We start from the raw sequence: 15,800 nt of genomic DNA, 5'->3' as shown, positions 1-15,800 counted from the left end.
TCTAATCTTGTTGCTTTTTCAAAATTCTTACTCAGTTTTTTACTTCATACTCTTTTAGAGCTCCAAATTTTTATCTTTTAGATTCAATGAATTCCAATTCAATTATTTCCAATTTAATTGCAATTCTTCCCCTTAGGAGGAATAGGGACTGATAAAATCTAATTCATACATAAAAACAAATAAATGACCTGTATTACACAAATTAAATTACTCAAAAGTTGATATCAAGTGGTAACAAAAGACACACACAAATATTTAATTTAAAATAGCATACAAAGATCAGTATATACCAAATGAGTTATCTTAAAGTAAAACATATGTGCCCTTGGGATATGTTCTACACACAGGATGCTTCTGATTTTAACCTGTACTAATCAATAGATCTATATTTCAGTTTCATATACCTTTGCATCATTGCTTAGTGATTCCTATATCATTTTGGGATATTGCAAGAATCATATCTTGTGCAGACTTATATAAGTATAACCAAGCATATGACAAGACCAAATATTCATCTATGTAGCTGTTTAGAATAATCTCAGATTAAAAACAGTAGAAGATGCTAACGAAGGTATTGCAACAACAAGATCCATTAGATAAAAGAAAGAAAATACAGATTATCTTGCCCTGGTTATAGAGATTTGCTATGAAGGAATAAGCAATTGGGAATCATTATAGCAGCATCAATACTGGTCTTTCAGACCAGAAACTAACAACACAGAATGACTCAAATAATAGGATAAAACATACTAAGTTCCATTTAATTCTAGGCAAGAACAGTATAAGCAGTCAAGTGTATGAAAGGATACCATTAGCCAGGCTCAGAATTAACCAGGTGGGGAGAATTCTTGGATGGGAAACTGAGTCAAGAGGGGTTTACCTTAGTTTTTTCAAGATTACCCTCCCAATATTTTCTCCAGAGACAGATATCCCTTGGCCTCAGATCACAGACCTCACTCCACATTGAGCTGCTAGCATTTTTCTTGAAGTGGGGAAAGGACACAGGAAGCCTAAAAAGAAAGTTCAACAAGAACATTCCTGGTCCCAAATGACTTCACCTCAAACAGCAAAATTTCACTAATCATAGTAGGGCTGGCAGAATTGTTATCAATACTCTCAAGTTGCTGCAATAAATTAATAGGTAAAAATTTATCAAACTTTCTAAAAAAGTTACACAAAAGATTACTTAAATTCCTTTCTTTTACTATTTCCCTTTCTCAAATACAGTTTAAAACTTGTCCTCATGGAAAAGGCCCTTAGTAGAATTTTAAAAAGCAATTATATTTTGTAAATTCACTTAGATAGTGAATATATGATAGTTTATTCAAAAAGGATCTTTCAGAAAAAGCTGACATCAATTTGCAGACTAACAGTCATTTCTTAAGATATTATACATTAACCCCTAGAACAGACTGGGGTCTGTTAAGACTAAGTAAGTTAAAGATATAATTCCAGTACAGATCATTCCACATATAGATTAGTAATTTTCATAATCACAAATCAGCACACAAATAACTTTTGTACCATAAACAAACTTGAAAAATTTCCCATTTATTCAAGGAATATTTGTAATGTGGAGGGGGAATATTGTTTCCTAAATAAAGCAATTTAGTAATTCTTTCATAGGGCTGATAAATTTTACATGACCTCACACAGTCAGAACTTGGCAGGCTTATGCATGAGAAAAAATTTTTACAAGATCTTTCTCCTACTGTTTTTCTTTTCCAAAAATTAAGCAATCATTATTTTTCCCTTTGAAAATATTCCCAATTAAATGCTTTATAAGTCTTGTACAATAACTCCTAATAATTTTAAAATTTTACAGTAACTAAATCAAAAAGAATCAAAATTCTTAATGAAATAAAATTATCACTCCCTTAATATGATTCCTTACACTCCCAGAATTTATAATACAAGCAAATATAGAGACATGATAATAATAGTTACAATATCATAAATTTAAAACATAAAATAAAACTCCACACTGATCAGCTGATACTCAGTCAAAGGCATTTCCAAATTACCCTTACATAGAAAATTATTCATTCTACAAAAGTGACTTTTAAACTCACAATCCCCATAGCTTGGAAAAGGTATTAGTACAAAATACATTTCGTTAAAGGGCCAAGTAGCAAAAAGGTCACCTAAGATAAATGAATCTTACAGTAAAATTACTAGGAGATTATCTATCTATATTTATAACTATATACCTACAAATCTTTACTAGTTTAACTTTACAACTGGTACTGTTACTATCAAACATGCAGGGCTAAACATTATAAGCCCTTGTTGCTAAAATTCCTTATTGTACTTACAGCGCTGGTGAGACTTTAGAACTCTTCATTTCACAAATGAGGACATCTAAAAGAGTTTCTTGTCATATCAAATTCACAATAAAAACATTATTATCTATTGTAACCCTAAAGAACAGTTTTTAACAATTTACACCATCCTTTTAACAATTAAATCTATAATCCACAAGAATCCAGATTTTAAAAGAGTTGACCACTTTAACAATATTGCTAATACAATGACTTATCAAAATAGTATGGGCACTATCTTCATACACATCACAGGATGAAAAAAACCCTGAAGTAACTTGTTGTAAGATCACATAACAAATAATAAACACATAAATGAATAAATAAATAAAATCTGACATCATAATTGTCCTATTAAGAAAGACACGTTTCACTCAAAAGGAGACCAGAATAAAATTGATCACACCTAAATCTATTTCCCAAATGTTATCATATAGAATCTCAAACTTATAATTTCAATCATTTAGTATTGTATTTTTTACAAGGGCCATTTATTCCAAGCATTTCATATTATGGGATTCACTATTTTCAGCTAATCCACTGCTAAAGATGGCATTCTGATATTAGGTTTTAATCTACCTCAATTATCCCATTAAAAGTGCATTTTAAGTTAGTTCATATCTGGCAATGGTTAAAACCTCAGAAAGATAATTTTAGAACATATTGTTCAAGCAAAAACAATGACTTGTTAAAGACTTTTATCCTCAAGGTGCAATGTTGACTATAAATATACCTATAACAATTAAATTGTTGAATTATGTTCTCCAGCTACAACTGTGTTATTCCTTGAGAAATGAAAGCACCTCATCCTTTATTATCTGGAAGGAAAGAGAGTTTGGTATAATGTTTCTCATAATTCTAGTCCTAATGTTGGCTGTGAGTTAAAAAAAATCCACTTAGATGTTCTTTAGTAATTATAAAAATATTTAAAAAGATTAAAAACCTGATTTATTTAAATAATAATTAAATTCTGTTATATTATTCCAGGCATAACACAAAAAAATGGACAAGAGTCAAATAATTTACAGCAAAATTTCTAATTTCAAAACACACACCAATTCAAAATTTATTTCTAAATTGATTTCTACTTCACATGAATTTGTAAAACTCTCAAGTATCCAATTAGGTTTTCTAATAAAACTTATGTACCTCATTTACATATTTTTTTCTCTTTTTTATCAACCAGGAAAGAGTTAATATTAAAATGTGAGCTGCAGTTTATTTTTTTTTTCACTTCATTTCACTGAAAACCTTCCTAGCAAGCTGCTCCCTAATCAGGAAAATGATCTTCTTTTCTTAGCTGTAAAATCATAAATCTGTCATCTTGGGTTATTTCTCTTAAAACATATTCTAAAGAATATTAACCCCAAATTTACTAGAATATTTCAGCATTTATAAAAAGAAATCTATTATCATAATTTAGAGATTGACAGCATTCATAGAGAATTTACATTTCAGTCATAAACTCAGTTTCTAATGAATTTATGGTATCAATTTCTACAATTTGAGGGAAAAAATTTCCTTACTTCTCATCCATCTTTTCCTTAGCACTCCCAGAACTTCACTGGAACTTGGAAATTATAGAGGAGAGATTTGTTCCGAAGGCACAGACAGGTCACATACAGACACCATTGCAGTTACTTAGACACAGATAAACAGACAGCTGTGAGAGATAGTGGCCCTCATATGACTTTACTGGTGAGGTGCCAGTTACCAGCCTTCTGAATAACTACCTCTCCTGATAATTTACCTCCTCTGCTCATAGAAATCTTTTACTGATTCAACTTAAATAAATGCCACTGACAGACAGTCTTACATATTGCTTTATTCAGTCTGGTCATTGGAAACCATGATTTCTGAAACACAAAAATTTAGAATCAATTTTAAGTTTATCCTCCTTCAAATCACCAACTCTGGACCATATAAGACCCCAGTTCCCACTAAATTCTGAAAGACACTGTAACAGAGTTGGGGCTACAGGAAACCCCACAAACTCCTAGAAACAGGGGATATCAAAGACTACTGGAGCTTCAAGTTATTTATCTCATCTTACTTTGATAAATCCTCCCTAATAAAATGCATTCTGTTAGAGGCCCATCGTGGAGAACAGATCTGAGCTTTTATCTTTATCTCTCTCTCTCTCTCTCTCTCTCTCTCTCTCTCTCTCTCTCTCTCTCTCTCTCATCAATTACTTCCACATCTTATGTTAGCAACCTCTAATACAAATAAAACACATAGCAAAGTTATATTATCCCACTGAACACAAATAGCACTCCAAACTGACATAGACAGACAAAAAGCTGCAATTTTTCCCAGTGAAGATGTTCACCTTAAGCTTGAAGTCAGAACTGTGGAATTTAAGATGAAAGGGAGAGCCGGATCTCCACCTACAGCCCTCAAGAAGAAACTCCCCCTTTCAGGGACAAAAATCTCACCAGGGAGTACTCACCAGGGGTTCATCATGAGGCTTGAGGGGCACCAGACCCACCACCTCTATCCTACAACTGCCACCATAAACTTCCATGAGTGAAATTTAACAAATGGGGAAGTTGAGGCAATTCTCTAAGCAAAATAACATTTATCAGCAGAGGCATGCTGTTTGTCAACAAGGGACCAATAGATTGCCTCACTTGATGCCAAAGGACAGTTCCCTTTTTATAGTTTCTTGGGAATACAGAATAAAGAACAGAACAGACAGATGATATCATGGGGATGAGGACAACATGAGGCCCAGGGAGCTACATGATTGGTTGGAAATTTCATAATGGGGATTAGCAATGACCCCCCTTCTTCTTCTCATGAGACTAAGAACTGCTCATCATTTGGATGTAGCAGCAAGAGAATGGACCAGACCCTTTTGGACAACAATTAGACTTCCTTGAAGGACAGCTTGGTGCTATAATGATACTAGGCCTGACTCCCTTGTGTCCATATGCATCCTCCAAGGTCAGTTAAATTCCTTGAGGCAAGGCTAGATCAGTAATTAGAAGGACAGTTGAATTTTTAAATGTAATCCGTTACAAGCCAGCTGACTTTCTGAAGAACCATGACTTAAGCAGTTATAGGACAAAATCAGTTACTCCTAGAAAGGATCAATAAGAAAATGATAGAGAATCAATTTTGACACTCTCAATGCTTACTATGTGCCAGGCACTGTGGTAAGCTATTTCTTATTATTTGTATTATGTATTACGTAGTCCATTACAATAGACCATTTAAAAGATCACTAATATTAAGAAGCTATTGTTAGATCATTTGATCCTTATAACAACCCTCAGAGGTAGGTGCTATTATCATCCTCATTTTACAGATGAGAAAACTGAGGTAAGCAAGGTAAGTAGCTTGCCCAAGGTCACACAGCTAGCACATGTCTGAAGGTGGTTTTGAACTCAGGTCTTCTCCAATCCAGACACGAGTGCTCTATCCACTGTACTAGCTCTCTGCTCCTACCCAGAGAAATGCTCAGGCACCTTTCAATGGCTCACATTTTTTTTTTTTCTAGAATAAAACATTAACTTTTCACTTGGGTATTTGAAGTACTTTGCAATCTGGCTCCAGTTTTCCTTTCTATTTTATTTCTAGTTTATTATACGTCTACCCCCTAAAGCCCTGTGTTCTTATGGTCTACTTCCTTTATCCCAAATTCCACCATCCATGCCTTTGCATGAGCCATCCTCCCTGTCTAGAATGCACTCTTTCCTTGTCTCTGCTTCTTGGAATTCTCAGTTTCCTTCAAGGCTTAGGAGTCTCCTGCGAAAGGAAGCTTTACTTTTTATTCCTTGTTAGTGCTATCTCCTTCCTACTCAAATTATTATGCAGAAATATAACTGTTCACATGTATTCCCACCATTAGAATTCAAGTTTCCTGAGGCCAGGGATTTTTTGGGGGAGGGAGAAGGTCTATTTGTTTTCCCTCCTTGCCCAAAGTAGGGATTGCATCTGAATGAATTTAACTTTCCCTCTGCTTTGCTGCTTTCCACAATTTAGTTCTCCCCCAAGTTATGGTGGTATAGATAGCCAGCCATCTGCTTTCTCAGGCTGAGCTGTTTGCTGCTGTCTGCAGTTCAACTCTCCTCCTCTAGATGGTGCTTGTCACTTTTCTCTAACCAGGCCTGTATGGAGTAAGACTGAGAGTGTCATTTTCCCTAGGTCAAATGAAAACCCTCCTGTTAGTGTTAATGTAACCCATAACCCAACATCCGAAGTTCTGAGCTTACATGGTACGGAATAATTGATCAAAATGTTAAATAGCACAGGACAAGCACCGATCACTTCACTGGAGGCCTCCTGCCTTGTTGGTGTTGGACCATAAACAAGTGCTCTCTGAGTCTAAGTCATCCAACTAGATCTGAATTCATCTGATTGTTTCATCTGCTAATTAGTACTCCTCTGTCTGCTCCACAAGAATATTATAAGATACTTTGTCAAAAGCATTGCTAAAATCTAGATAGACTGTATCCCTAGGATTTTCCCCCAGATACAAGTTTAATAATTCTGTTTTTAAAAAAAGGAAATGGAATTAATTTAGCATGGTCTATTCTTGATGAAACTATGCTTACTCTTTATAATTTATAGCTGTCATCCATCTCTCGATTTTATTATTATTTCAATAGGTTTTTATGAATGTCTTCTATTTCTTATGTCATTAAGGTCATCTCGAGTATCCCTCCCTGTCCCTCTCCCAGAGATCCAGCCTATATAACCAAGAGTATTTTTAAGTTTCTACAACTTCTCTAACATTGATTATTGATATTTTTGTTAATTTTTGTCAATTTACAGGGTGTGAGGTGAAACTGTAGGGGTTGTTTTGATTTATATCTCTTTTATTATTAGTGATTTGGAGCTTTTTTTCATGTAGCTGTGAATACTTTTTTTGAGAACTGTTCATATCCTTGGACCACATATCTATTGAGGAATAGTGATTAGTCATATATATATATATGTATACATACATACATATAAATATATAATTTGTTACATATATTTTATACATACATGACTAAATATATATTTATAAACACAAATTATATATGTATATATCTATTTATATAATATATTTGGAAACCAAACCCTTCTCAGAGAAATTTGATATAAAGATTTTATCCCATTTGACCATTTCCTTTCAAGGTGCATTAATTTTGTTTCTGCAAAAGCCTTTTAGTTTCAATTAATCAAAGATATCTATATTGCCTTTTGAAATTGCCTCTGTCTCTTGTTTGGTTAAGAATACATTTCTTAAGGGAAGCTGAAAACTGGGAAAGAATTTTTACAAGTAATGTCTGTGATAAAGGGCTCATTTTAAAAATATATAGAGAACTGAGTCAAATTTACAAGAATTCAAGTCATTACCCAATTGATAAATGGTCAAAGGATAACAGGCAGTTTTCATAGGAAGAAATTAAAGCTAACTATAGTTATATGAAAAAAATGCTCTAAATCACCATTGATTAGAGAGATGAAAATCAAAACAACTCTGAGGTACCACATCACATGACAAAACAGGAAGATGATAAATGTTAGAGAAGATGTGGGAAAATTGGAACACTAATTCATTGCTGGCAGAACTGTGAGCTGATCCAACCATTCTGGAGAGCAATTTGGAACTATGCTCTCAAAAGGCTACAAAAATGTGCATACCTTTTGACCCAGCAATATCACTTCTAGGGCTGAAAGAGATCATAAAAATGGGAATAGGTCCCACATATACAAAAACATTTATAGCAGCTCTTTTTGTGGTAGCTAAGAACTGGAAATTGAGGGGATGCCCATCAATTGGGGAATGGCTGAACAAGTTGTGGTATATGAATGTAATGGTATACTATTGTGATATAAGAAACAACAGTCAGACTTCAGAAAAACTTGGAAAGACTTATATGAACTGATGCTGAGTGAAATGAACAGAACCAGGAGAACATTATACACAGAAATGGCCACAGTGTGTGAGGACTGTTTCTTAAAGACTAAGCCCTTCACAGCAATGCAAAGACCTAAAACATTCCCAAAGGACTCCTGAGGCAAAATGCCATCCATATCCAAGAAAGAACTATGGAATTGGAACTCAGAACAAAGCAGACTATTTTCTCTTGTGCTATGTTTTTTTTTTTTCTTGTGGTTTCTCCTACTCTCTTTAATTCTTCTATGCAACATGACTAATGTGAAAATGTATTTAATAAGAATGTATGTGTAGAACCCACATAAGATTGCAAGCTATCTTGGGGAAGGAGGGGAGAAAGAGAGAGAGGAAGAAAATTTAAAACTTATTGAAGTGATTGTTGAAATCTGAAAACAAATAAATAAATTAATTTAAAAAAAAAAGAATATATCTCCTACCCATAGGTATGAGTTATATATGATCTGCTTCTCTTTTAATTTTTTAAAGTAGGCTGTTCTTTAATATTAAGACTACTTATCTATTTAGAATGTATTGTGGAATGTGGCAAAAGGTGTTGATCTATTCCTAATTTCTTCCAGGCTGCTTTTGAGTTTTCCCAGCAGTTTTTAATCAAACAGGGAGCTTTTCCCTAGGTAACTTATGTTTTCCACTTTATTAAGCACTGGATTATTGAGTTCTGTTGTTTCTGAATTTCCCTTTGTCTAGTCTGTTCCATTATTCTCTCTTTATCCAAAATCAGATGGTTTTTGAATTGACATTCAGTTTATGAAATTATGAGATTAGAGTAGGCATTCCTGATTCTTTGGGTACTAACCAGGAAAGACCATGATGGCAACAGGAAATGGGGCTGCAATCACATTTGTGTGGGCAAGCAAAGTAAGATCTTTTGGCTGTTTTTGTTTATACCAAGAAGTATAATGCCTCTGAATAATGTGATTAAGGAAGATCTTTCCCACCCACTGTTGGGCCTGCCCATTGATGGAAGCTTGATTAGGGGAGTTGTTTGGTAGGAGGGTCCCAAGTACCTTTTGGTTTTTCTATTGAGGCACTGGGTCAGAGGGTCATGCCCTCTGGCTCTGAAAAGTGTATAAATACTCTGAGGGTGAGGTATAAATACTCTGGGGCTTACTGACTGGAAGTGTTTGTCCACATGAGGACTCTGGGAAGGCACTAAAGAATCCCCTGGCTTTGAAGATCCAGATATTGGTGCTTCCCTCTCTGCTAACTATGGTCAGACAGTTGGACCTGTCTGTTGAACTATAATGTATGTCTTTATTATGGTCAGACAGAGGAAGCCCTATCTGTTGTTCTTTGATTTCTCTGTATTTTCTCTGAAGCTCAGGGTGCTGACTTTCCCCCCTGAACTAAGTGAACGATACATGTGCTTGGTTAAAGTGATTTTTAACCCCTCAAAATTTGCATTTCCTTTTAGAGAAGCAGATCAAAGAACCTGTGATAACAGGCCCCTCTATGATTGTTGGGGTGCTTACTGATACAACATTTTAAAAACCACATAGAGTATGGGGGCAAACAGCACAGAAAATATAGAGAAAAGCAGTGAAAGCTGCACAGAAGCAGATACCATGGGGATAAAAAATGGGGATGGTGAAGGAAAGCAGGTGGCAAGAGGAAGATAATGGGGAGGGGGAGATGCAAAGGGTATCACACATCTAACCATGGATTAGAGTTGTGGTGCCTAGTCTACACAGACTAATGGAGATGAAAGAGGGATTGGAAAGGTGGACAGGATTCTGAGGTCTCATTTTTATAGGGTTTTGAAGGGAACAGACCAGTTCCTATCTGTGGCACCCTGGAGTTTCTTCATTAACATATCCAAATCATTTCAAAGTTGTCAGTAAAACATTAAAGTTAATGTGTCTAAAATCTCTCAAAATTATCAGTACCTTTTGGTGATCTGTTGGTCTTTACTGTGGAGGTTTGAAATTTATCTGGGACTTACATATTACAGGACCAAAAGGCCCTGACAGCAGTTACCTAGATAACTTCTCTTGATTCAGCACATATTACCAGGATGTGAATTTTGGTTAATATTTGAAAAATTTGCAAATTGCTCTCCTTTGATCTTTGAAGTGATTTGTATGTGACTTACAGGTTCCCCTTTGCAATCTTACTTCATGCTGTTACCCCTTTATACGTGCTACTTATAAACTTATCTACTGTAATGACTAAGAATGGGAGGATGTTAGGGGGACCAGAACAAGATGTAATTTTAACATAATTTTGATTACCAGTGCTTTATAATATAATTTGTGTTCTGGAAGTGCTAGTCTTCCTTCATCTCAACTTTTCATCATTTCCTTGATACTCTAGATCTTTTGTTTCTCCAAATGGATTTTGTTATTATTTTATCAAGCTCTAAAGCATATCCCCTTGATAATTTGATTAGTATAGCACTAAAAGTGTAAATTAATTTGGGTAGTATTGCCATTTTTATTATATTGACGCAACCTAGACATGAGCATTGATTATCCATCCAGCTGTTTAAGTTCTTTATTTCTTTAAGGAGCACATTGTAATTGAATCTATACAAATATTTTGTGTGCTTTGGTGGATTAATCCCCAAATACTTTATGTGTTTCATCTTTATTTGGAATGGGAGTTCCTTTCTATTAGTGTTTCTTTGTTTTTGTTATTGCTATTAGAAATACTGTTGACTTTTGAGGGATTTTTTTTTGTAGTTTGTACCTTTGCTGAAGTCATTGTCTCAATTATTATCTTTGCTGATATTCTAGGATTTTCCAACTACAAGATCATGTCATCAGCAAATAGGGGTCGTTTTACCTCCTCTTCACTAATCTTTATGCCTTAATTCTTTCTTTTGTCTTGTTTCTGTTCCTAGAATTTCCAGAACTACATCAAATAACAGTGGGGATCACTCCTGTATTTATTGGAAAAGATTCTAGGCTATCCCCATTTCATATAATTTTTCTTTATGTTTTTAAATAGATGCTTTTTGTGAGATTTGAAAAGTTATTCTATGTATACACTTTGTAGGGTTCTTAGCATAAAAAAGTTTTTTATTTTGCTTTTTCTGTATTTCCTTTTTCTATTTGTTAACGTATATTTATGCAGACACAATTTTATCCCCTGAGGACTGCTGTAGGTAAATCCCAGAAATTTTGATATTCTGTTTCATCATTATAATTTTATTTTACATAATTATTGTTTCTATGATTTTTTTTTTAGCTCACTCATTTAGGATGTAGGGCTCTTGTTCCTGAACCAATTACTATTTTTATTATCTTATAGTCTGTAAAGCATCCACTAAGTATTTCTGCCTCTTTATATCCATTTATAGTATTTCTGTGTTCTCATGGTCAATTTTTATAAAAACTATAAGTGGTTCTGAGAAATATGTATTTCCTTTTGCAGTATCATTTAGGAGATACTGTAAGTCTTTTAACTTGAGTTTCACTAGTAATTTTCTCAGTTCTATATTCGCTTTTCTTTCCACCATTGTGTTACTGTGTCTTCTTCTAGCTCAGATATTTCCTTTATGAATTTGGATAAGATATTTTGAGCATATGTTTATTATTTTTTAAAAATTAATTTATATATGTTTATTATTGATAATAATTTATTATCTGTGGTTCCTTTTCTTTTGTTCAGTAAGTGGTGGCTTTTGGTATTTAATGTAGTTTTCTCACTTATTCCTTTTTGTTATTTTACTATTCGAATATTTGTTTTTGTTTTGTCAGCATGATTGCAGTTTCTGCTTTTTTGGATTCATTTGATGAATGGTACATTCCTCCCCCCCATCCTCTCAGTTTTATTTTGCGTAGGTCTTTAGAGTTTTTAAATGTGTTTCTTATAAACAGCAGATTGTAGGATTTGTTTTCTTATCTATTCTGTCATTCTTTTTTATTTTATTGGATTGTTTCATTCATGCACATTTAAAGTTGTGAATGCTATGCTTGTATTTTCTCCCATTTATCTCCAATATTGGGGTTATGTTTCCCCCTTTCTTTTGCTGTAAATACAGTACCATGTTCCTTAATCTTTTTTCATTTAAAATGAATATTTTTATTTAGTGTTTTATGTTTTCCCAGTTACATGTAAAAGCATTTTTTTTTTTACCATTTGTTTTAAAAAATTTGAGTTCCAAATTTCTTCCCCTCCTCTCTACCCCCCTCCCCTATTGAGAAGGCAAATAATTTGATATAGGTTATCAGGGAGAACCCTGGACTGTAAGAGAGAGCACCATTTTGACCATCTTGTGCCTCATTCTTTGCAACTTTTCTGGAATGTCCTCTTTTCAGTAGGTGATTGAAATTTGGCAACATGAAATATCTAATCCTTGTACTGATTTGTTTGCAACTCTCAGAGGGTATTGTCAGGTATGTATTGGGGGGTGGGGATTAATTTGGTTCAGAGCAGAGACCAACAAACAAAGGAGGGCATGAAGCCTAGAAACCTAGGTGTTTCTGAGACACCATCTCTCTGTATGGCCTCCTACCCTGTTGATTTCATACTCATTTGTTCTTAGTCTATCCCTGGGTAATGTGTGTGTGTGTGTGTGTGTGTGTGTGTGTATGTGTGTATGTGTGTGTATGTGTGTGTATGTTAGTGTGTGTATGTATATGTGTATGTGTGTGTGTGTATGTGTTGAACCAAGAAAGGAAAAGGAAAAGATGTGATCTCTGAGAAACAAAGAGAAACAGAAGAGATAGAGAAAGATGAATAATAATATGGAAGGAAGAATGGCATTGGATTGGAGATTCATTAGAAGACCTTGATTATGGTCCTGGACTTGTTACTAACTAGCCATGTGACCTTGGGAAAGTCTTCTATATCTGTTTTTTCACCTATAAAATGAATTCAGACAATCTTTAATTCTCTATAAATCCAAGAGTAAAGTTGGGATGACCATGCTGGAATTGTTCAAGCTGGGCAGGTATAGTATGAGAAGACTTTCCTAAAGTGATGCCTTGAGCAGGGGTTTGAAGGAAGGTATGATTTCAGGTCCCAGATCAGATAATCAAAGGGATAATCTGATAGGGACAGAGGACTGTTGATTTCTTGGGTTCACTTATTCCTAGACTTGTTCTGTGGAAGGGCAAGTCTATCCATGAGCTGATGGAAAAGAATGATGTGCTGGAGGATTTTCTGAGGAACAACAAGAAAGCTGATCCAGTGGCTAAATACTGTTTCAACAAGGATGCTGTTGCTCATGAACCTATCACTAACTACTTGGATGTGAGTGCTACCCTCTCCAGTCCAGGAGCATCTTGTCCCTCCTCTCAGCTCCTTCTAGAATTCAGAGCAGCATTTCTATGGTGCTGGCACTACTAGGGAGAAGCCCTTAACCCTTTAGTCACCCTTCCCAACTTTCTCTCTCTTCTCTGGCCACCATCTTGTTTTGTTTAGGTGCCCCCCTTGTGGGGTGACATCCCTGAACCGTTGGTATAGTGGAGACAAAGATGATCATGTGCATGTGAAACAAAAGCCTGAAAACTAACAGAGGGGTAGGGCCTGATTGGAGGACATAGGACCAGTGCCTAGGATGCCAATCTGTGTGGAAGATATTCTAGTGCTCAGACCATTACTGCTTTTTTAATCTAGAAAAGTACAAAATGTTCATGCTAGTACATCATGATCTCTCTGTCTCTGTGTCCAATTATTCTCAAGACCCCATCCTCAAACCAATTCACCAGGATGCTGGTCTGTCATGAAGATACACTTGTTGGGTTGTGATAATCAGTGAACAAGCATTTATTAAGTGTTTAACACTTAATAAAATGTTTCTTTATAACTTTATCAAGTGCTTAGCATGTTAGGTGCTAAGGATGTTGTTCAGTCATTTCAGATGAATTCTACTCTTCATGACCCCATTTGGGGTTTTCTGGGCAAAGATACTGGAGTGGTTTATCATTCCCTTCTCCAACTCATTTGACTGAATGGAGAAACTGAGACAAACATGAATTAAGTGACTTGCTCAGGGTCACACAGCTAGTAAGTGTTTGAGGCCAGACTGGAGCTCTCCCCTTCTTGACTCTAGGCCTGGCATTCTGTCCACTGTGATGGGGATAAAAAGGCAGAAATGAAGCAGTCCCTGCCCATTAGGTGTTCAGATCAGCAAGATAACTGTGTTCAAATATTTGAAGGGTGTCATGTGCAAGAGGAATTATTAGACTCTTTGGCCCCAGGGAGCAGAAGCTTTTGGTGGAAGTTGAAAAGAGGCAAGATACCAGAAACCCACCCCCCTCTTTTTTTTTTAAAAAAGAAAACCAAAGTTGTCACAAATTAGGGTGGGCTGTATCCAGAGATGGGATGTTCCCCCTTCTTGGGATCATCACCAAGAGACTAGATGACCCTTCGTCAGGCATGGAATAACTGGCATTCCTTTTGATGATGAGATGGATTAATTGGCTTGAGATCCCTTCCAACTCTCAAATTCTGTGATTCTGATCTTCCATTCCACATTGGTAGAGAAATAGAAGCGCTTATAAAATTAGTATGTACAAAATCTATACAAAAATAACTCAATTCATATAGTTCTTCAAAGTTTACAAAGTATTTTCCTCCAATGACCTAGAGCAAGCAGTACAAGTGTTATTTTCACTCCCATTTTATAGATGAAGACAGTGGAATTAAACCCTTGTCAATGATTGACTAGCTAGTATCAAAGCTAGGATTTGAACCTAGGTTACATTCCGCTACATCATGTTACTGATTTCATTATTCTTTTTGCCAGAGCAGACTCAGGAGGATGGAGGTGGCAGTATACTCTGCTGGGATGGGGAGAGATAGGAGAAGGACTCATGGGCATGTAATGATAATTTGACTTCTGGAATATCCTATTCCATGCCCTTAGATCCCTTAATGTAGAAGCTGCTAGATGTTGTATTGTATTTCCACAATACTTGAATTGTTTCTTTCTAGCTGCTTGCAATATTTTCTCCTTGACCTGGGAACTCTGGAATTTGGCCACAATGTTCCTAGGAGTTTTTCTTTTTGGATCCCTTTCAGGTGGTGATCTGTGGATTCCTTGAATACTTATTTTGCCCTCTGGTTCTAGAATCTCAGGGCAGTTTTCCTTGATAATTTCATGAAAGATGATGTCTAGGCTCTTTTTTTGATAATGGCTTTCAGGTAGGCCCATAATTTTTAAATTGTCTCTCCTGGATCTATTTTCCAGGTCAGTTGTTTTTCTAATGAGATATTTCACATTATCTTCCATTTTTTCATTCTTTTGGTTTTGTTCTGTGATTTCTTGGTTTCTCATAAAGTCATTAGCCTCCATTTGTTCCATTCTAATTTTGAAAGAATTGTTTTCTTCAGTGAGCTTTTGAACCTCTTTTTCCATTTGGCTAATTCTACTTTTGAAAACATTCTTCTCCTTATTGGCTTTTTGAACCTCTTTTGCCAATTGAGTTAGCCTATTTTTCAAAGTGTTATTTTCTTCAGCATTTTTTTGGGTCTCCTTTAGCAGGGTGTTTACTTGTTTTTCATGCTTTTCTTTCATCTCTCTCATTTCTCTTCCCAGTTTTTCCTCCACCTCTCTAACTTGACTTTCAAAATTCTTTTTGAGAGCTCTTCCATGGCCTGAGCCCATTTAGTGGGCT

The sequence above is a fragment of the Notamacropus eugenii genome, chromosome 2, assembly GCF_028372415.1.
Source record: "Notamacropus eugenii isolate mMacEug1 chromosome 2, mMacEug1.pri_v2, whole genome shotgun sequence".
Lineage (NCBI taxonomy): Eukaryota > Metazoa > Chordata > Mammalia > Diprotodontia > Macropodidae > Notamacropus > Notamacropus eugenii.
This window is presented reverse-complemented; position numbering follows the sequence as displayed.